Below are 22,060 nucleotides of genomic sequence, written 5' to 3'. Positions count from 1 at the left end.
CAAGGTGGGATCCTTGAGTGAGCGATTGGGACTGCAATCAGACCTCATCTCCCTCCTACGTTCCCGTAGCCATTCATCGATCCGGATGGTTAAAGCGATGAGTGAGTTGAGATCTGTCGGTAGTTCCTGGGCTGCAAGCTCATCCTTCACTTCCTCCGATAATCCGTGCAGGAATGTGTCAAACAGAGCTTCTGGGTTCCAAGCACCCTCTGCTGCTAGCGTGCGGAAATCCACCGCATAGTCTGCCACACTGAGGGACTCCTGCCGAAGCTGGAGTAACTTCTGGGCAGCCTCTCTCCCGGACTCCGGAGCCTCAAACTTCTCACCTTCGCCACGAATACTTCCAGACTGAGGCAGACGGCGGATTGTTGCTCCCAGACTGCCATGGCCCAGGCGAATGCCCTTCCAGACATCAGCATAATGATGTACGCTATCCTCGAGCGGTCCGAGGGGAACAAAGAAGGCTGCAGGTAGAAAACGAGGGAGCACTGGGAGAGAAATCCACGGCAGGTTCAGGAATCTCCATCGTAGCGCTCCGGGGGAGGTAAGCAGGTTTCCCGGGAAACTGGGGTGACTGCGCTGCTACCAGCTGGGTTACTGAGGGGCTGGGAGGTTACCGTCGTGGTAGGGTCCTTGTCTGAAGGACAAGTGGAAAACAGTTTTTTTTCAAAAGTCTCATGGAATGTAGGCCTACATTGAACACGACACATTGCTGCAGCCTACAGCTGCTGCTGTAGGCTTAAATGATAGAACAGCTATTTCTAGGTGTTTCTTAATCACCAAAGCTTTATTAAAATATCACGTTTGAGAGGAATAAAACAGTGAGCTGACATTCCCTTTTTATCTATGCATTGTAGGCAGGCCCACATTATTTTAGACATGCAGGTCCAGTTTTGGTGTAGGCTACATGTCCATGCCCATCATGAAACGAGAGATGAGAACATTGATGAATACCAGTSAACCTCGTATTTAGAAGTTATCTGTAACCTGTAAAAATGGCTTGTTTTCCGTATCATATGTTCAAAACCCAAGCCCTCCCTTAGGACTACCATAATGAAGGCTGGTTCAACAGCAATGCATGTATTTTTTATCAAGCCGATTTTATGATATCATTAMATTTTACATGTATTTATTATTGTTGTTAAAAAAAATGTATTGCTTGTTTTTTGTTTAATTTTATTACAACCAAACTTATTAGAATGATTCACCTTCCTGGTTTTATGGTGACAACGTCTGTGGCGCGCTTGCAATGTTACTTCTGGAGATAAGTGAATGCGATCTGATCTGTAAGATGGTTTCGATTGTATTCATAAAACATAGGCCGATTTGGGAGCCGTATAACGGTGAGTGGACATTCTCCCTTTCTCTTTTTAGGCCTTATCAATAACGAATTTAATCTTGCTCATTGACAATGTTTGGCAAGTCCATGCTCAGCCATAATGCAATGTAAAGTAGGCCTAGCCCCTACAGTATATCAGTGTGAATGCTATTGAAGCCATGCTATTACTTAGAACAATGTTGACGGGAAAATGGGTTCAGCAAAGATAGGTCTACATTTTGTTATTTCATTTCTTTAAGCCATTTAACAAACTATAACGGGCTAACATTGGAATTGGAGTTGATTCCAAGGCAACACATAAAAGTCTGTAAGTACACAACTTGAAGCAACCACATATTTCGCCATGGAGCACATTCTGATTAACCAGTGAGGGGCCAAGCCTTGACACACCYACAACAAGTTTATTAATTCAAACCCAGCCCTTTTGCGCCAACGCCAGAAAGTGTGCCAATAATTGTGATAGTGAAAATAGCTAAAATATTTCTGACACAGTCCTGCATCTATAATGCTACCGCCTGTGCTTAGATTTACCATTGTATAGTGTGGAAAAAAAGTATGTGAACCCTTTGGAATTACCTGGATTTCTGCATAAATTGGTCATGAAATTTAAGTCACAACAATAGACAAACATRGTGTGCTTAAACTAATAACACACAAATTATTGTATTTTTCTTGTCTATATTGAATACGTCATTTAAACATTCACAGTGTAGGTTGGAAAAAGTATGTGAACCCCTAGGCTAATGACTCAGGAGTGAGCTGGAGTCCAATCAACCTGGAGTCCAACCTGGAGTCCAATCAATGAGACGAGATTGGAGATGTAGGTTAGAGCTGCCTTGCCCTATAAAAAACACTCACAAAATTTGAGTTTGCTATTCACAAGAGGCATTGCCTGATTTGAACCATGCATCAAACAAAAGAGATTGCAGAAAACCTAAGGTTAAGAATTGTTGACTTACAAAAGGGTTACAAAAGTATCTCTAAAAGCCTTGATCATCAGTCCACGGTAAGATAAATTGTCTATAAATGGAGAAAGTTCAGCACTGTTGCTACTCTCCCTAGGAGTGGCCGTCCTGCAAAGATGACTGCAAGAGCACAGTGCAGAATGCTCATTGAGGTTAAGAAGAATCCTAGTGTCAGCTAAAGACTTACAGAAATCTCTGGAACATGCTAACATTTCTATTGACGAGTCTACGATACGTATAACATGAAACAAGAATGGTGTTCATGGGAGGACACCATGGAAGAAGCCACTATCCCAAAAAAACATTACTGCACGTCTGAAGTTTGCAAAAGTGCACCTAGATGTTCCAAATATTCTGTGGGCAGATGAAACTTAAGTTGAGTTGTTTGGAAGGAACAGTCAACACTGTGTGAAAAAAAAGGCAAAGCACACCAACATCAAAACCTCTACCCAACTGTAAAGTTGGTGGCGGGAGCATCATGGTTTGGGGCTGCTTTGCTGCCTCAGGGCCTGGACAGCTTACTRTCATCAGCGGAAAAATGAATTCTTAAGTTTGTCAAGCCTTTTTGTAGGAGAATGTTAGATATCTGTCCGCCAATTGAAGTTCAACAGAAGTTGCGTGATGCAACAGGACAACACCCCAAAACACTGAAGTAAATCCACAGCAGAATGGATTCAACAGAAGAAAATATGCTTTCTGGAGTGGCACAGTCAAGGTCCTGACCTCAACCCGATAGAGATGCTGTTGCATGACCTCAAGAGAGCAGTTCACACCAGACATCCCAAGAGCATTGCTGAACTGAAACAGTTTTGTAAAGAGGAATGTCCGAAACTCCTCCTGACCGTTGTGAAGGTCTGATCCGCAACTACAGAAAACATTTGGTTGAGGTTATTGCTGCCAAACGAGGGTCAACCAGTTGTTAAATCCAAGGGTTCAGACTTTTTCCACCCTGCACTGTGAATGTTAACACGGTGTGTTCAATATAGACATGAAAACATATAATTGTTTGTGTGTCATTAGTTTAAGCAAACTGTGTTTGTCTATTGTTGTGACATTGTTGTGACATGAAGATCAAATCAAATTTTATGACCAATTTATGCAGAAATCCAGGTATTTCCAAAGGGTTCACATACTTTTTCTTGCCACTGTATTAGTTTTGTTAAAATAAAGCCCTTACTGTGAAAATTATACCAATACAGACAATGTGATTATAGGCCTCACATAAAAGTCATCTGGTGATCTGGATGGGGGACATGTCCAAAGCATAGGCTACACAGTTGTTGCAAAACACATTTGATAGCCTTCATGTTCCTGTTCAATACTAATAGATACGCTTATTTTATTAAAATGTTCTTCTAGCCTTGATGTTGCCAAGAACTACGGCTACTCAAGAGCCAGCATAATTTCCAAGAACTGCTTTGGGATCCTTGCTGTAAGATGGAGGATCCTGGGACGTGCCTTTGAATTTGCCCCAGAAAAGCTGAGAGCATTGTTAAGGGCTGTGTGGTCCTCCACAACTATCTTTGCACTACAGAGACTAACAACACAGAGTCATCAACACAGTACATCCACCTCACATTTGTTGACCACTCCACACCCACTGGGGACCTCTGTCCAGGAGAATGGAGACAGGTGGTACAAGTGGACACCAACTTCCTAGACCCAAGAAAAATCTAGTCAGACAGGACAACCAGAGTTGCTGTACACGTCCGCAACAACCGCAAGGACTACTTCCTCACACCAGCTGTTTGAGTTTCATTCCAGGATGCTGCTATCACACGTGACAACTTACAGTAAATGTTCAACTGTTGGATTGTGGTTTAGAAAACATGTTTGTACTTACACTGTATGTTCCTTTCCTCTGGTTGATTATTGTTTWATACAGGGCATTCCGAAAGTATAAAGACCCCTTGACTTTTTACACATTTTATGTTACAGCCTTATTCTAAAAATGATTAAATAGTTTTTTTCCCCTCATCAATATACACACAATAAATATCCCATAATGACAAAGAAAAAACAGTTTTTTAGAAATGTTTGCAAATGTTCACGCTACAAGGTTGGCACACCTGTATTTGGGGAGTTTCTCCCATTCTACTCTGCAAATCCTCTCGAGAACTGTCAGGTTGGAAGTGGGGCGTCGCCGCACAGCTACTTTCAGGTCTCTCCAGAGATGTTCGATGGGGTTCAAGTTCGGGCTCTGGCAGGGCCACTCAATGACATTCAGAGACTTGTCATGAAGCCACCCATGCTTTGTATTGACTGTGTCTTAGGGTCGTTGTCCTGTTGGAAGGTGAACTGTCGCCACCAGTCTGATGTCCTGAGCACTCTGGAGCAGGTTTTCATCAAGGATCTCTATGTACTTTGCTCCAATCATCTTTCCCTCGATTCTGACTAGTTTCCCAGTCCCTGCTGCTGAAAAACATCCCCACAGCATGATGCTGCCACCACCATTTATTTTATTTTTATTTCCCCTTTATTTAACCAGGTAGGCCAGTTGAGAACAAGTTCTCATTTACAACTGCGACCTGGCCAAGATAAAGCAAAGCAGTGCACAAAAACAACAACACAGAGTTACACATAAACAAACGTACAGTCAATAACACAATAGAAAAATCTATGTACAGTGTGTGCAAATGTAGAAGGGAGGTAAGGTAATAAATAGGCCATAGAGGCAAAGTAATTACAATTTAGCATTGACACTGGAGTCATAGATGTGCAGAGGATGATGTGCAAGTAGAGATACTGGGGTGCAAAAGAGCAAGAAGATAAATAACAACATGGGGATGAGGTAGTTGGGTGTGCTATTTACAGATTGGCTGTGTACAGATACAGTGATCGGTAAGCTGCTCTGACAGCTGATGCTTAAAGTTAGAGAGGGAGATATAAGTCTCCAGCTTCAGTGATTTTTGCAATTCGTTCCAGTCATTGGCAGCAGAGAACGGGAAGGAAAGGCGGCCAAAGGAAGTGTTGGCTTAGGATGACCAGTGAAATATACCTGCAGGAGCACGTGCTACGGGTGGGTATTGCTATGGTGATCAGTGAGCTGAGGTAAGGCGGGGCTTTACCTAGCAAAGACTTATAGATGACCTGGAGCCAGTGGGTTTGGTAATGAATACGTAGCGAGGGCCAGCCAACGAGAGCATACAGGAGGCAATGCTGGGTAGTATATGGGGATTTGGTGACAAAACGGATGGCACTGTGATAGACTACATTCAGTTTGCTGAGTAGAATGTTGGAGGCTATTTTGTAAATGACATCGCCGAAGTTGAGGATCGGTAAGATTGTCAGTTTTACAAGGGTATGTTTGGCAGCATGAGTGAAGGAGGCTTTTTTTGCGAAACAGGAAGCCGATTCTAGATGTAATTTTGGATTGGAGATGATTGTTGCGAGTCTGGAAGGAGTGTTTACAGTCTAACCAGACACCTAGGTATTTGTAGTTGTCCACATCTTCTGAGTCAGAACCATCCAGAGTAGTGATGCTAGTCGGGCGGGCGGGTGCTGGCAGCAATCAGTTGAAGAGCATGCATTTAGCTTTACTAGCATTTAAAAGCAGTTGGAGGCCTCGGAAGGAGTGTTGTATGGCATTGAAGCTYGTTTGGAGGTTTGTTAATTAACACAGTGTCCAAAGAAGGGCCAGGGGTATACAGAATGGTGTCGTCTGCGTAGAGGTGGATCAGAGAATCACCAGTAGCAAGAGCGACATCATTGATATATACAGAGAATAGAGTCGGCCCGAGAATTGAACCCTGTGGCACCCCCATAGAGACTGCCAGAGGTCCGGACAACAAGCCCTCCGATTTGACACACTGAACTCTATCTGAGAAGTAGTTGGTGAAACAGGTGAGGCAGACATTTGTGATACCAAGGCTGTTGAGTCTGCCGATAAGAATGCGGTGATTGACAGAGTCGAAAGCCTTGGCAAGGTCGATGAAGACGGCTGCACAGTACTGTCTTTTATCGATGGCGGTTATGATATTGTTTAGGACCTTGAGTGAGGCTAAGGTGCACCCGTGACCAGCTCTGAAACCAGACTGCATAGTGGAGAAGGTACGGTGGGATTCGAATTGGTTGGTGATCTGTTTGTTAACTTGGCTTTCGAAGATTTTAAAAAGGCAGGGAAGGATGGATATAGGTCTATAACAGTTTGGGTCTAGAGTGTCTCCCCCTTTGAAGAGGGGGATGACTGCGGCAGCTTTCCAATCTTTGGGGATCTCAGACGATATGACAGAGGTTGAACAGGCTAGTAATAGGGGTTGCAACAATTTCGGTGGATAATTTTAGAAAGAGAGGGTCCAGATTGTCTAGCCCAGCTGATTTGTAGGGATCCAGATTTTGCAGCGCTTTCAGAACATCAGCTGTCTGGATTTGGGTGAAGGAGAAGCAGGGGGGGCTTGAGCAAGTAGCTGCAGGGGGTGCAGAGCTGTTGGCCGGGGTAGGGGTAGCCAGGTGGAAAGCATTGCCAGCCGTAGAAAAATGCTTGTTGAAATGATTGTTTATCGTAGATTTATCTGTGGTGACAGTGTTTCCTAGCATCAGTGCAGTGGGCAGCTGGGAGGAGGTGCTCTTGTTCTCCATGAACTTTACAGTGTACCAAAACATTTKGGAATTAGTGCTACAGGAAGCAGATTTCTGTTTGAAAAAGCTAGTCTTAGCTTTCCTGACTGACTGTGTATATTGGTTCCTGAATTCCCTGAAAAGTTGCATATCGCGGGGGCTATATGCTAATGCAGTACACCACAGGATGTTTTTGTGCTGGTCAAGGGCAGTCAAGTCTGGGGTGAACCAAGGGCTATATCTGTTCTTAGTTCTAAATTTTTTGAATGGGGCATGCTCATTTAAGATGGTGAGGAAAGCGCTTTTAAAGAGCAACCGGGCATCCTCTACTGACGGTATGAGGTTAATATCCTTCCAGGATACCCAGGCCAGGTCGATTAGAAAGGCTTGCTTGCTAAAGTGTTTTAGGGAGCGGTGACAGTGATGAGGGGTGGTCGTTTGACCGCAAACCCATTACGGACGCAGGCAATGAGGCAGTGATTGCTGAGATCCTGGTTGAAGACGGCAGAGGTGTATTTAGAGGGCAAGTTGGTCAGGATGATATCTGAGAGGGTGCCCATGGTTATGGATTTAGGGTTGTACCTGGTAGGTCCCTTGATAATTTGTATGAGATTGAGGGTATCTAGCTTAGATTGTAGCGCTGCCGGGGTGTTAAGCATATCCCATTTAACAGTACAAACTCTGAAGATAGATGGGGTGCAATCAATTCACATATGGTGTCCAGGGCACAGCTGGGGGCTGAGGGGGGTCTTTATCAAGCGGCAACATTGAGAGACTTGTTTCTGGAAAGGTGTATTTTTAAAAGTAGAAGCTCGAATTGTTTGGGCACAGACCCAACGTCCTCACGTAGACTACATCGGTAATGGTCGATCAGGGCCCTCTCATTCCATCCCGCGCTGGCAGCCAGGGTCCTGAAGTCCAGTGCGAATTCCTGTGCGCTCCTCATCCCCTGTCTGAGATGGAACAAGCGTTCCCCCGCCGCTCTCCCCTCAGGTGGATGATCGAAGACCACCCGGAAGCGGCGGGTGAAATCCTCATAGCGGACCGACGCTGCGTCATACTTCCCCATTCAGCGTTGGCCCACTCAAGCACCTTCCCCGACAGACAGGAGATGAGGGCGGACACGCTCCCGTATCCTGAGGGAGCCGGATGGACGGTTGCCAGGTAGCGCTCCAACTGGAGCAGGAACCCCTGGCACCCGGCAGCCGTCCCATCATATGTGCTCGGGAGCGAGAGCCGAATCCCACTGGGTCCAGGTGACGGAGGGGTGGACAGCGGGGTGGGTTGTGGTGGTGGTGTTGGTTGGAGTGAAGTTGATGGGGTTGTKGGAAAACCCCCTCTTTCCCATCGCTCCATGGTGAGCAGCACTCRATCCATGGCTGTGCCAAGATGTTGGAGCATCGTCGCGTGCTGCTGGGACGCGTTCCTCCACTGGGTCCGGAGGACTGGGTGCACCTGCTGACTCCATAAAGAGGATACGTGATTCTGTCAAGTGTCAGTTGTGCAGAGGTGAGGATGGAGTCAGGCGCAGGACACAGAACTGAGTAAAATAACATACTTTACTCTGAAAAATAAATCAGCCAAGTAAATCCACACAGGGATAACAAACCCTAACACAAAAGACTAACACAAGACCAGGAACAATCACGCACAAAAAAAAATGAGAACCAGAGGGTTAAATAGGGAAATAATAATAACGTAATGGGAACCAGGTGTGTACAACCAAGACATAACAAATGGAAAAAGAAACGTGAATCGGTGGCAGCTAGAAAGCCGGTGATGACAACCGAAGGACGCCGCCCGAACAAGGAGAGGCACCAACTTCGGAGGAAGTCGTGACAATATAATACATTTTCAAAGACACAAGTAGGCATACCAATTTCAAATATGTGATTACACTGGAAACATTGGGAAGAAGTGGAATAATAAAACAAGTGTGGGGAATAACAATAATGTTCTTCCTGACAAGCATARTAATTACCCTATATTTTAGCMCATTTTTAAGAATGATAATTGTTCCACTGATCAGACGAAATAAAGTAAATATATAAAATAAGATGACAAAATCTGCCCCTACATCCTAACCAAATTATTATTTTATTAAATTGTCCCCCTCTCTAGAATCAAAATTACACTTTTCGTTTCACAATCTGTTTGACAAAATAATTGACATAGTTACAAATAAGGTAACCCTACCAAATTTCCCCGCTAAAACATACCGTTGTTACAGTCTAAATGCCAATCACCAAACGAGAGGACTAAGGCAAGTGTGGATTAAATCGACTTTGGTACATGCTGTCAAAAGGCTGCATTCTGCAATAACAGGGACGGGAGAAACATTGTACATAAAACAACGCCACCGTACTGCTCTTTTTATAGTTTAATACATTTAGCGGAGAAAGTTCTATCTCTCAATCCATCTCCTTTCTAATCTTGAGGGGCGTTTCTTTAAAACATGCACCCAATTCCCTTGATCCCTTACATAACTAGACTAATCATATGCTTAAAATATACGGTTCACATTGTTCTGGCAAGACAGGACAATGCTAGAGGATCTGCGCGTGATGTTAAATTGCACGCTCAGATGCTCCGATTTCAAAACGATTTGGAGGACAGTTGAAAAGTTCAGGCACTGACTATACAATGGAACTATTCGAAAGATAAAAGCAGTACTTTTCAATGCGTTATATATGAGACGTGCCGAACGTATGAAAAGCATCAAATGCGTGTGTCTCACGGCCAAAACGTGAGAGTTGGCAGCTCTGACTGGCTAGGATCATTTATGCAGCAGGTTAGGATAATTAACGTAGCAGGTTTGGAGACTGAAGTTAAGGAAAATAGTTAGCGAAAATGCTCTCCTAATCTGCTAGGGAAATCACTTCGTATCGGAGTGACGTGAAAAGAGTGTCCCTTGTTTTAACCGGTCAACCAATCCACATTTACGGGATTGGTTGAACAGTGCCGAAAATAGCAGTTTTTTTCTACTCAATAAGACCAGTATGTAGGGGATATATACTGAACAAAAACATGAACGCATCATGCAACAATTTGAAAGATTTAGCTCAATTACAGTTCATATAAGGAAATCAGTTAATTDAATCTATGGAGTTCACATGCCTGGGAAGGGGCGCAGCCTGGGAGGTCATACATCTAGGTCCACCGACTTGGGAACCAGCCCAGCCAATCACTCCTCCCTGATGTGGAGGTCCTGGGCTGCAGTTGTGAGGCTGGCTGGATGCACTGCCAAATTCTCTAAAACGACGTTGGGGGCAGTTTATGAAAAGAGAAATTAACATTCAATTCTCTGGCAACAGCTCTGGTGGACATTCCTGCAGTCAGCATGCTAATTGCATGCTCCCTCAAAACTTGAGACATCTGTGGCATTGTGTTGTGTAACACAACCGCACATTTTAGAGGGACCTCTTTTTGTCCCCAGCACAAGGTGCACCTGTTTCTTAATATGCCACACCTTTCAGGTGGATGGATTATCTTGACAAAGGATCAAATGCTCACTAACAGGGATGTAAACAAATTTGTGCACAGCATTTGAGAGAAATAAGCATTTTATGTGCATATTAAAAATATTGTATTTCAGCTCATAAAACATGGGACCAGCACTTTACAYGTTGCTTTTATATTCTTGTTCGGTGTAGTTTCAGAGCGTTTATTTGAGCCTGTTGTGTTAGGTTAATTGCGGAAGAGAGGGTGTGAACAATAATGTACATAAACCCTGGATCTCTAATGCTATGCATTGGACAGGGAGATGCACCGGTCGGCCATATTGCCACTCCCCAGCAGAAGCAGTCCTCTATTGGAATTAATGGAATTCTACAGTATTTCAATAAAACATGTTTCAAGGACAAAATTACATGTATTTAAGTATTTTGTTGTTGTAGTGGGGACAGTAACATTATAACTTTCTAAAAAGTATACTTTAAGGAAAACGTTTGCGTACATTGTTTTATGTTTATCTCACTTAATGTAATTCAAACGTATGCATTATGGTGTCTACAATAGAATAATCGTGGCAAAAAAATATATACTTGAATAAATGCATTTCTTTGCAAGGTGTGGGCGCGGTGGCTTCAAAACCGCGCCCCCTAATATTCGACTGGTGTATATATAGATCATTGGGTGTGAACGATGGGACAAATTTCAGCGCACAATATAGGGGACAAGGCGTGTGTGTGGAATGATACGGGCGTGTTTCATGTTGGATTTATAAAAGCGGTTGTCCGACATAAAGTCATTTTCAGTTGTTGTAGCCAATATTATTCGGCTTTTATGTTAGTGATTGAACGCTGTGTCACTGTCACAATACCGACTGTTCCAGCTGGGACATCAATCTTGTGCTCGAGGGCTCTCCAAAACATATTGGTCCAGGCGTACTGTTTATTCCGGTGATTATTTCGGTGAGTGAAACTTTTTGAAATACCATTGGACACATTTGTTTACCCCACAATGTCATATGCCTGTCATAGCTTTCCTACTCTTGTACGGGCTTAGGTTATGGTCAATTGTGTAGGCTATTGCAGCATTTGGAACAAAAGAACCTGGATTCATGCATTAGGCTACCTACTGTATACCATTGTTCGCATGCACTGTACATGTTGCCTATACTGTAGTCTGTTCTTCACACTTTTATTCTCTCTCTGTCTGAAATGTCAAGACAAGTTTACATGCTGACGAACATAATGTCCACCCTTTGTTACAATGTAGTAGCGCCTTGACATTCAATTGATGTGTATGTTACGAGCTGCGATTACTGCAATAGGTAAAGCCATTTGTGCACTCACAATTTTGGCATATCAAGGTAATATAGAATGTTTTGAATGCTAAAGCAGCATACTGTCCTTCCCAGTGGCGATTTTAGCATATAAATCTTGGTGGGGCAAAAAAAATTGAAAAGTGGGATGCATGCCAGCACAGCCACTACACAACACTAAACAATACATGAATTGCACTATAACGGTGACAGACGGTGCTCACAAACGGCCTACATAAAGCTGTCCCAACAGCAGTCCCAACATCTTACCACTGCTACACCTGACTATCAGCGGAGCATTGTCTGGCAGCAAAACAATTAATTCAGCATCAYAGCCTTTAAAGAGAACATAGCTGATGTGGCTGACTTGCTTAAACAAATGTGGTTTCTAATGACAATTGAGATGTACAAGCTATATCATAACGGGACGACTAGCAGATAAGAGGCGATCCGTAATTTCGATTAAGACATTAATGAGCAAGCTAGGACGGACATAGTCAACATAATATGTGTTTAGCACTTTTGAAATGTACAGCGACAGAATTCAGAACATGGGCCGTTCTTACAGTGTTCTCCCTGTACACCAAGTCAGAACTGTAGGATAAATAAAAGGGGCATATAAGCAAACAATGAAAACTCTTACAATATTCGATGATTACATTTCTCTAAAACAGGTTATAGGCTACATGTGCACCACCAAGTCAGAACAGTAGGTGAAATTAAGAGGGGTAAAGAGACCAAATTATTATGGTGAGGTACATGGGCTACTAACATCTTACTACATGACATACAGTATCACTTTCTTAGCTACAGTATACACAACTCCCTGGCATATTACAGAATTTATGCAGCATCATACAATACATTTTTGGACTCACCTTGTTGTGCTGTGCTCACTTGACAGGAAGGTGGCGCGGCGGTCTTTTGTGGGCAAATTTTGTCATCAAAGTCTGACATTCTCTGGATGTATTGTGCTTTCAAAACAACTGGGAACTCGGGAAAAAACATGATCGAATCATGATGACATCATTGATCTTCAGGTCGTAGCTCTAGAAAATAGGCCAGATTTACAATTCCGAGTTGGATGACCGTTCAAAACACCTTCTTAGATGGGCACTTCTAATGTAACTCTATGGCAGCACCCAAGGGGCTAGAATTGTTTTGCTCTGCCCTTAGACTTGGCGGTGACGTAGTGTCCCCATGAGTGACAGAACACTGAGCCAATCACGGCGCAACACCTGCATTTTGGACTGCCTTACTCAAGAAAACAAAAAGGAAACCATGCTTACATGTGGCTTTATTAACTTGGTGATATATATTTTTTTACATTGTTTGCAAACTGATATGTGACACGTATTAATACCAAAATAACATGCAAAACAGGCAAGCCCCACCCCAAAAAAGGAATGATGTGTCCTTCCTATGCATTTTCTGTCAATGTCCTAGCCCATTCATATACACTAACTACCTTGCTAACTACCGTGCTTCTACACCTGCATTGCTTGCTGTTTTAGGCTGTTTTAGGCTGGGTTTCTGTACAGCACTTTGATATATCAGCTGATGTAAGAAGGGCTATATAAATATATTTGATTTGACCTTAGCGCCTATTGATGATCGTATCTTCTGGCCGGGGGTTTTGTTAAGCGCTCTGATGCTTGCTCTAAACTAGGGGTGTAGGACCTACATTCATATAGTTTATTGACTGTTCATCTCGCTAATAATCACCGAAATGAAAGCTAGACAGTCAGGGAGCATCGACAATGAATATTTTTGTTGCAAATTTTGACAGTAAGGAAATATAACCMATTTTCAGTGCGTCCATCCAGACCTCCAGAATGTGGACCCCAGGGCAAAATTAGTTTGACACCCCTGATCTAAACATTAAAACGCATCGCTTGCGACACGGTTTTGGAAACATAAGGAAAGTATATTTCATATCAGCAAGAAATAATAATAATACTAAAATAATTACTACACAACTTTATAGGTTTAAGGTTCCCACAAGGCCATATTTCCACATTACACGCTTGTTTACAGAAAGCCGACAGAAAACAGTGGACTACCTGTGCTAATTAGCTACAGTATCTGCGTTTCCGAACACCTGTGTGTAAATGGAAAGAGGACGCCAGAAAAATGTTGTCACTGAAAAATACTGTTGGCTGCAACTGTGTTAAAACAGGTTATATTTTGTATAATGTGGAATGGGCCTATTGAGTGATGTCACTATTTGAAGTCAGCAAGTAGTGATTCCTTAATTCACCATGCCAAGTCTCTTTGATACAGGCTTTGTCTACAGTGCTACCCAATACTTGCATGTCTTGGTTAGTGAGAAAACACAAGTAAAGCAGTGGTCATAGTCCGAGTGGCTGGGCACTTAGCAGGGCATTCATCAGCAAAACAGTAAATGATCATGTTTTTGAGTCTTTGATACAGTCGTTGTGTACTACCCACAATACCACAGCAAAATTACTTTCTGGCTATATAATGCTATATAAGGCTGTGCACTAGATTATTAATCAATGAGTCCATAATTGACCAATATACAGGCATTGTTTACTAGTACTACCCACCACACCACAGCACATCAAATCGTAACTACTGTGCTGCTGCTCATTAGGCCTTATTACCAATATGGCCTATGATTGATCTGCCGGGAGAGGAGTGTCTGATACAGCTCATTACATTCACTGTCATCACAATGTGTGTCTGTCTGTGTGTGTGTTTGTGTCTGATTTGGTTTGTGTTGGCTGAGTGGGAGATGTGATGTGTAGGCAGCAGTAGCACTACAGGTTCTGTGGGGGGTTTAACAACAGCGGTACACACACAACAGAGTCAGTTTGTTAGCTCGCCTTATTCAAATCTCAAATGCACCCTGTAATTTGCATGACATTTTGAATTTATAAGTCTGTTACTGAACCCTCTCTCTTTCTCTCGCTCTCTCAGTATGTAGGATCTTAATTTGAGGCAGTTTGCTACTGCAGGAAAATTATCCTGCAGCAACAGAGAATGTGGATTGTAAAGAATGGCCATTTTTTATAGGGATTGATACATTTTTCGTTAGGGCAAATAAAGTCTGACATTTTAAAGTGGAAATTACAAACTTTATAAGCTTTTAAACCTCAAATACACTACAAGTTTGCATTTCCTGCTGTGCAGCAATAACAGGATGATCAAATTTAGTTCTGGCATCTGTAGGCCTCTGTTCTGTATTGGTAGCATATAGTAGTATTGGCCACTGAGATCCTCATTTCCAAATGAATGGTTTGTGTTTATTGGTGTGTATTTCAGGAAGCTGCAACATGTTTGTTTTAGTGCCTGTGTGTTTGCAACACAAGCATCACTTGTTTCTGTACGTTTTTATTTACTTCCTGTAGTGCTGAGTGTGTAGATACAATAGGCAGGATTTGTTAAATATTTGTTTTAATTAACCTTTATTTAACTAGGCAAGTCAGTTAAGAACTAATTTTTATTTACAATGCTGGCCTACCCCGGCCAAACCCTAACGACTCTGGGCCAGTTGTGCGCCACCCTATGGGACTCCCAATCACGGCTGGTTGTGATACAGCCTGGAATTGAACCAGGGTTTGTAGTGATGCCTCTAGCACTGAGATGCAGTGCCTTAGACCGCTGTGCCACTTGGAAGCCCCCAGGCTGCTGTAGCACTACTTCAACACTTTAACACTGGATGATCACATGTGCAAAGAGCAAGCTGCTGAGGGGAAACCATACAGTATCAACAGCTCTCTGGGCCTTTGTGGAAAACAGAGGGAATTGGGTATAATAATGTGTGTGTGTGTGTGTGTGTGTGTGTGGATGACAGTCTTGCTTCCAAAACATCTATTCCCAAGTAGGTGTGTCCAAACTTTTGACTGGTACTGTAGCATGTACTGTCTGTCAGATGTATGGTGATATCCCTGCTGTTTAGTGGACAGATCTGTTTAACATGACAGTATTGACCAGAGGATTTGCAGCCAGGGAGGGGCCAACAGGCTAAACTCAGACTAGCAACAAACTACATGACCATGACGGCTACTGTAGGTGGTTGAGGTATTTCCCTCAGGGCTTGTAACATTGACAGAAGGGTTTTCCACTCCCTACGCAATCTTCTCCTCAGTAGCAACCTCACATCGTCGGTCTCAGCCATGATGATGAGTTAGTTTGAGACTGTTGCTGCTCCTATCTGTTTCCTTACCCGTGTCAGAACTGATAGCTTGACAATAGTGAACGTCATCCCCTTTTTTCAATTGTTCAAGTGCTCTTGTACTTTTGGGTTTTGTTTTGTGTGCCTTGTTGCTGCAAATTATGGTTGTCAAGTTGGATTAAGATAAGGATATATTGCAGTCAATTACGATTGAATAAAGCATATTGAGTTAGATGTACTGATATCATCATGAATTTAGTAATATCGAAGGGCACTATTTGGTGTAGCCCAAAGGCCAGGAGAAGGCAAAATTGAGTCGTTTCATTTTAAAGGGAATGCATACAGCTRMMKRTMCACTTGTATCCCCGTGGACCGGTTTGTATATGAAACAATCTCCATTCAGGCTGCAAAGTTGTCGATTTACTCCATAACTCGATTTAATGGTGAGAAGGCAGAAAAAAACAGGGAAAATATCCGGGACTAGCATTGCTAGGCATTAGCTACTTTAGCATGGTGGTGGAAAATGGTGTTTCATAAAGAAAGTACACTTATTTTCCCCATTTCTTTCCGGCTTCTCGCCATTAACGCCTTTCCTTCCAGTTTCCTTTCCTTACAGTTCTCTGCTGCCTGCGACTGGAACGAATTGCAAAAATCTCTGAAGTTGGAGACTTTTATCTCCCTCAACTACTTTAAAAATCTGCTATCCGAGCAGCTAACCGATCGCTGCAGCTGTACATAGTCCACCTGTAAACTACCCACCCAATTTACCTACCTCACCCCCCATACTGCTTTTATTTATTTACTTTTCTGCTCTTTTGCACACCAGTATCTCTTCTNCTCATGCCTTTTGCACACATTGTATATAGATTCTCTTTTTTTTCTACCATGTTATTGACTTGTTTATTGTTTACTCCATGTGTAACTCTGTGTTGTCTGTTCACACTGCTATGCTTTATCTTGGCCAGGTCGCAGTTGCAAATGAGAACTTGTTCTCAACTAGCCTACCTGGTTAAATAAAGGTGAAATAAAAATAAATAAAAAATTAAATTAAACTGAGTTAAGGAGGAAATCAACACATACGTGTGTATAGCCGGCTGCATGCATTCCCTTTGGACGGTAAGAGGAAACTACTCAATATCGCCATCAGTGCTGGCCTACGTTTGGCGCAAAGCAGAGCTGTAGGCATATGAACTGTAGTGATGGGGGGGGGGGAAATCTATACAGTTACATATTGCAATGTTATTTTGGATAATGTTATATTGTTGACTCTAAATAATAATATTTTGCTACAGGAAGCGTTAGCTAGTGCTAGTCTGCTGTACCTGCGGCAAAACTTTTCATCCTATAGCTTGTTCTCCATCTTCTTTTTAAATAGGTAGCCAACATGTTTTCATCACTTTTATTTCCACGGCTGATCAAAAATGATTTACACATCTCGTCTCTCTGCAGCAGACATACTGTGAGCAATATGTTTGGAACATCAAATCACAATTAAATCGAACAGATTTTTTTCCATTTTAAATGACAACTATCCAGCCAAACTGTCTAGCTAAAGACTGTCTCTGCTTTCCAAGTGGCACCCTATTCCTTATATATTGCTCTACATTTGGTCAAAGTAGTGCACTATAAAGGGAAAAGGGTGCCATTTGGGACTCAGCCAGACTTTCCTAGGGTGACCTACCCTTTATGTTTGATTGAAAGGCCCAGTGCAGCGTTGCAATACCCAAATAGCCTTTTAAAATCCATATTGGATTTTAGCACTTTATGTACCTAGTCTTTCATGTTGTTGCTTGATGTTCATAGAAAAGAGCGGCCATGTTTCAATAACAGACACAGCCAGGATTCCTGGAAGTAACGGTGTGTAGCAACAACAGAGCAACTGCTTGAAGTGATATTTTGTGTGTTTCTGCCTGTCTATCTGTCGTATAAGGTCAACGACCTACATAAAAAGTCAACTTCATCACAGTATACTGTATAAACTACTCAGGCTTTTGGAAAATTGATTTAAAATGAATTCAGTTACGGTACATTTACACACTTGTTTGATTATGTCCAATTTGTGTGTGCATGCATGCATGTGTGTGTGTCTGGCTGCCTGCCTGCATGTGTATAAATGTGTAATTACGGCACTGTAACAAACAGGCCAGAGCGATGCCAGCCCGGTACAGCAGGAGTGTCAGAGAGCAAACTAATGAATTTACTCAATAAGCTCTACCCCCTGATAGTCTCCTAGGATGTGTCACAAATGGCACCCTATTCCCTACATAGTACCCTATAGACCCTGATCAAAGTTTGGTCACTCACTCCCTCTCTCCTGTGTATGTGTGCGTGTGAGTCTGTATATTTAATGTCATTGACCAGGTATGTATTCCTGTGTATGTGTTATCTGTATGGTTAGTCCTTGTGTTTAAGCCCTGTGTGTGGTGTTCCGGGAGCCTCTTTAAAAGCCCTGATCTGATCAGCCTGTGTTCCAGTCTATTTCCCACAGAGCCTCTCCCCCTGCGCACCAGCACACTGGCTCTAGCTCTCTGTGTCCATAGATTATGCGTGTGTGTGGGATGTGCATGTGTGTAATTTGCATCCAGGTCCGTTCAGGTAAATAGAGTATTTATTAGTTTACACCACCATCATCATAGGCAGGTAGGCAGTCAGGCCAATGGCATGGTCTACAACGGAAAATGTTAGAGGCCCTCCTTTTTTTTGTTGGTGCTCTTTTAAAGTCAATTTCCTGCAAGTCTACACATTTTGCCATAGTGTAGAGAGAACATGTTTACCATTTTAAAGTTCGTTTCCTGYAGTTCTACACATTTTGTCATGGGGCTCAGAGAAAAAAATCTGTTTTGAAGCAAATCTACACATTTTGTCATGTCTTATGCTGTGTTCTTATGCTATTTGAGTGACTCAAACATTATAACAAAATCAATGGGAAACCACTGCCATGACATTTTTTGAATTTGTTATTCTCCCTGACTGTCTAGTTTTTTTTATTTTGGTGGTTGTTAGTTCTCAAATATATAGCTCCATTATATTTTTTTACATACTTTATATCTGGTTTTAGTCTTTTAAGTTTACACTGAAAAGTTTTACCATCCTGAAAATTACCCCCCCCCCCCACAAACACAAAATAAATATATATTTTGATGATATCTTTTGGTGTGGCAGCAACAATTTTGCGCTGCTAAATTAGTATATGGGAAACACTGAGAGTTTGGTTGTTGCAAACAAACAACCAAACAAAACTCTTTTTGTTGGACTGGTTGTTCTCTATGACTCTATGAGTGCCATGCCCTTTTATTTCTCTGAAACATTATCTGCCCTTGGACCACTTAAACTGATAAAGATAGCACTTTAAAACCCCAACACTCATAACTTAATTTGTGTCAATGTTTGCAGGGCATTTGTAAAACAGACCCTGACATAATTAGCACTGTTCTGCTCCTTTTATTGGTCCGATAGTGTTTGCCCAATGATAGGAGGAGACGAGCGTTGGCTGCTTGCTAATGATTGGGACTGGAGAGAACTACAAACACACTTCTGAAGTGCTGCCCAGAACAGGTTATTAAGTGATAGGCAGACGCCAATGAGCACAAGACAATTCTCTGAAGGATACTGTCACACCCTGATCTGTTTCACCTGTCCTTGTGATTGTGTCTACCCACTCAAGGTGTCGCTTGTTTTCTCCAGTGTATTTATCCCTGTGTTTCCTGACTCTCTGTGCCAGTTCGTCTTGTATGTCCAAGTCAACCAGCATGTTTTTCCCGTGCTCCTGCCTTTTCCATTCTCTTTTTGCTAGTCCTCCCGGTTTTGACCTCGAGCCTGCCTACCACTCTGTACATCCTGGACTCTGAACTGGTTTTGACCTTTTGCCTGTCCATGACCATTCTCTTGCCTACCCCTTTTTGGATCAATAAACATCTAAGACTCCAACCATCTGCCTCCTGTGTCTGCATCTGGGTCTCACCTTGTGCCCTGATAGATACAACTTAATAAAGACCCACAAGTGTCCTTCTGAAGCATGAGATTGTTCAGTTCAGGCTTTCACTAAATGTTCTTCTGACACTCATTTCTAATGCATGAATGTTCACAAAGCACCAACAATTTATCCTCTCCTAAGTGTTCTCCATTATGTGTCCTCAGCAGGGTCACCACGTCCAATTTGTTGTTTTCCCATGACCGGTAAGGTGAGGTAAGCAGGCTGAGGTAACAGATGGCTGTTCTCGCCTGTGTTTTGTCTCTGGTCCTTTGAACAATCTAGGCCAGGCTCTATCTGTATTACTTTAAAATCCATACTCTCCTTGTCTCCCCTTCATCTGTACTGATTGAAAAAGACTTGACAGGTGAAAGCAATATTGCAGATGTTTCCTGTTAGAGTGGTTGGTCAGTCCTTCCAGATGAGTAAAATGAAGGAAAGGAGGTGAGGAAAGGAAAGAACAGACTTCTTAGACATCTGAAAAAAAGCCTAGAATCTATCACTCAAGAAGGGCATGTCTCTGAGAACTGTCTGGCCCACAAACCCCATGGCTCACACCATAGACTTTTGGCTCACACTCCCTCTATGTCTCTGTCATTGGAATGTGTCTGTCGCTGTGGCCCCTTGTGGTTTTCATCACTGCACAAGCACAGAGAGATTCCAAGGCTTTTTAGGAGYGTTTATAAACCAACTATCTTCAGTTTTATGGTAGCGACTTATCCCGGGCTTACCAATAAAAGCCAGGATGTCATAGATCTTGGTAGAGGTGTATGGACGAGATTGGATTATGTTAATTATTAGATGTTTTTACACTTTTTAATTCACATCAAAGCTCTTTACCAATTAAACTGCACTGAACAAAAATATAAACATTATACAGTGCATTTGGAAAGTATTCAGACCTCTTTACTTTTTCAACATTTTATTACATTACAGCCTTCATCTCAAATGAATTAAATAAATACAAAAATCAGCAATCTACACACAATACCCCATAATGACAAAGCAAAAACTGAAATACCTAATTTACATAAGTATTCAGTCCCTTTGCTATGAGACTCGAAATTGAGCTCCTTTGCATCCTGTTTCCATTSATCATTCTTGAGATGTTTCTACAACTTGATTRGAGTCCACCTGTGGTAAATTCAATTGATTGGACATGATTTGGAAARGCACACACCTGTTTATRTAAGGTCCCACAGTTGCATGTCAGAGCAAAAACCAAGCCATTTGGTCGAAGGAATTGTCTGTAGATGTCACGTCCTGACCTTAGTTCCGTTTTTGTGTCTCTATTTTAGTTTGGTCAGGGCGTGAGTTAGGGTGGGCAGTCTATGTTCTTTTTTCTAGGTTGTTGTTTTTCTATGTTTGGCCTGGTGTGGTTCCCAATCAGAGGCAGCTGTTTATCGTTGTCTCTGATTGGGAGCCATATTTAGGTAGCCTGTTTTCCATTGTGTGTTGTGGGTGATTGTTTAGAGAATAAGCCTCCAACGAGGATCCATGGGACGAAGCCTCCGGTGAGATCCATGGCACGAGGCCTCCAACGAGGGAAGTCAGTCCGGAGCCTCCAGCAACGCCTTCTAGTCTGGAGCCTCCAGCGACGCCCTCTAGTCCGGAGCCTCCAGCGACGCCCTCTGGTCCGGAGCCTCCAGCGTCGCCCTCTGGTCCGGAGCCTCCAGCGACGCCCTCTGGCCCGGAGCCTCCAGCGACGCCCTCCGGTCCGGAGCAGCCAGAGTCTCCCTCCGGTCCGGAGCAGCCAGAGTCTCCCTCCGGTCCGGAGCAGCCAGAGTCTCCTCGTCCGAAGCAGCCAAGTCTCCCTCCTGTCCGGAGCAGCGAGAGTCTCTCCTGCTCCTTCCGAGCAGCGAGAGTCTCCCTCCTGTCCGGAGCAGCGAGAGTCTCCCTCCTGTCCGGAGCAGCGAGAGTCTCCCTCCTGTCCGGAGCAGCGAGAGTTCCCTCCTGTCCGAGCAGTGAGAGTCTCCCTCCTGTCCGGAGCAGGAGGAGTCTCCCTCCTGCCGGAGCAGCGAGAGTCTCCCTCCTGTCCTGAGCTGCCAGAGCCGCCCGTCTGTCCTGAGCTGCCAGAGCCGCCCGTCTGTCCTGAGCTGCCAGAGCCGCCCGTCTGTCCTGAGCTGCCAGAGCCGCCCGTCTGTCCTGAGCTGCCCGTCACTCCGCGCTGCTGGAGTCGCCCACCTGTCCGGCGCTGCCGGAGTCTCCCGTCTATTCGGGGCCCGCTGAATGTGTCCCCAGTCCGAGGTCGGCGGCGAGGTCGCCGCTCCAAAGGTGCCACTTAAGTGGGCCAAGACTATGGAGGAGTGGGGTCCACGGTTCT

The 22,060-nt window shown here is 43.4% G+C and overlaps 1 protein-coding gene across 1 annotated transcript in view; it reads left to right on the top strand.

The window, feature by feature from the left end:
• Window positions 1-11,012: 11,012 nt before the first annotated feature.
• The window catches only part of camkk1a (calcium/calmodulin-dependent protein kinase kinase 1, alpha a), a 133,744-nt gene continuing 122,696 nt past the window's right edge, over window positions 11,013-22,060 (top strand). Inside the window, 1 exon segment of the mRNA XM_070449255.1 lies at window positions 11,013-11,273. The gene's annotated coding sequence lies outside the window, so the exon portion shown is untranslated.

The sequence above is a fragment of the Salvelinus sp. IW2-2015 genome, linkage group LG20 (assembly GCF_002910315.2).
Source record: "Salvelinus sp. IW2-2015 linkage group LG20, ASM291031v2, whole genome shotgun sequence".
Taxonomy (NCBI): Eukaryota; Metazoa; Chordata; class Actinopteri; order Salmoniformes; family Salmonidae; genus Salvelinus; species Salvelinus sp. IW2-2015.
This window is presented reverse-complemented; position numbering and strand designations above follow the sequence as displayed.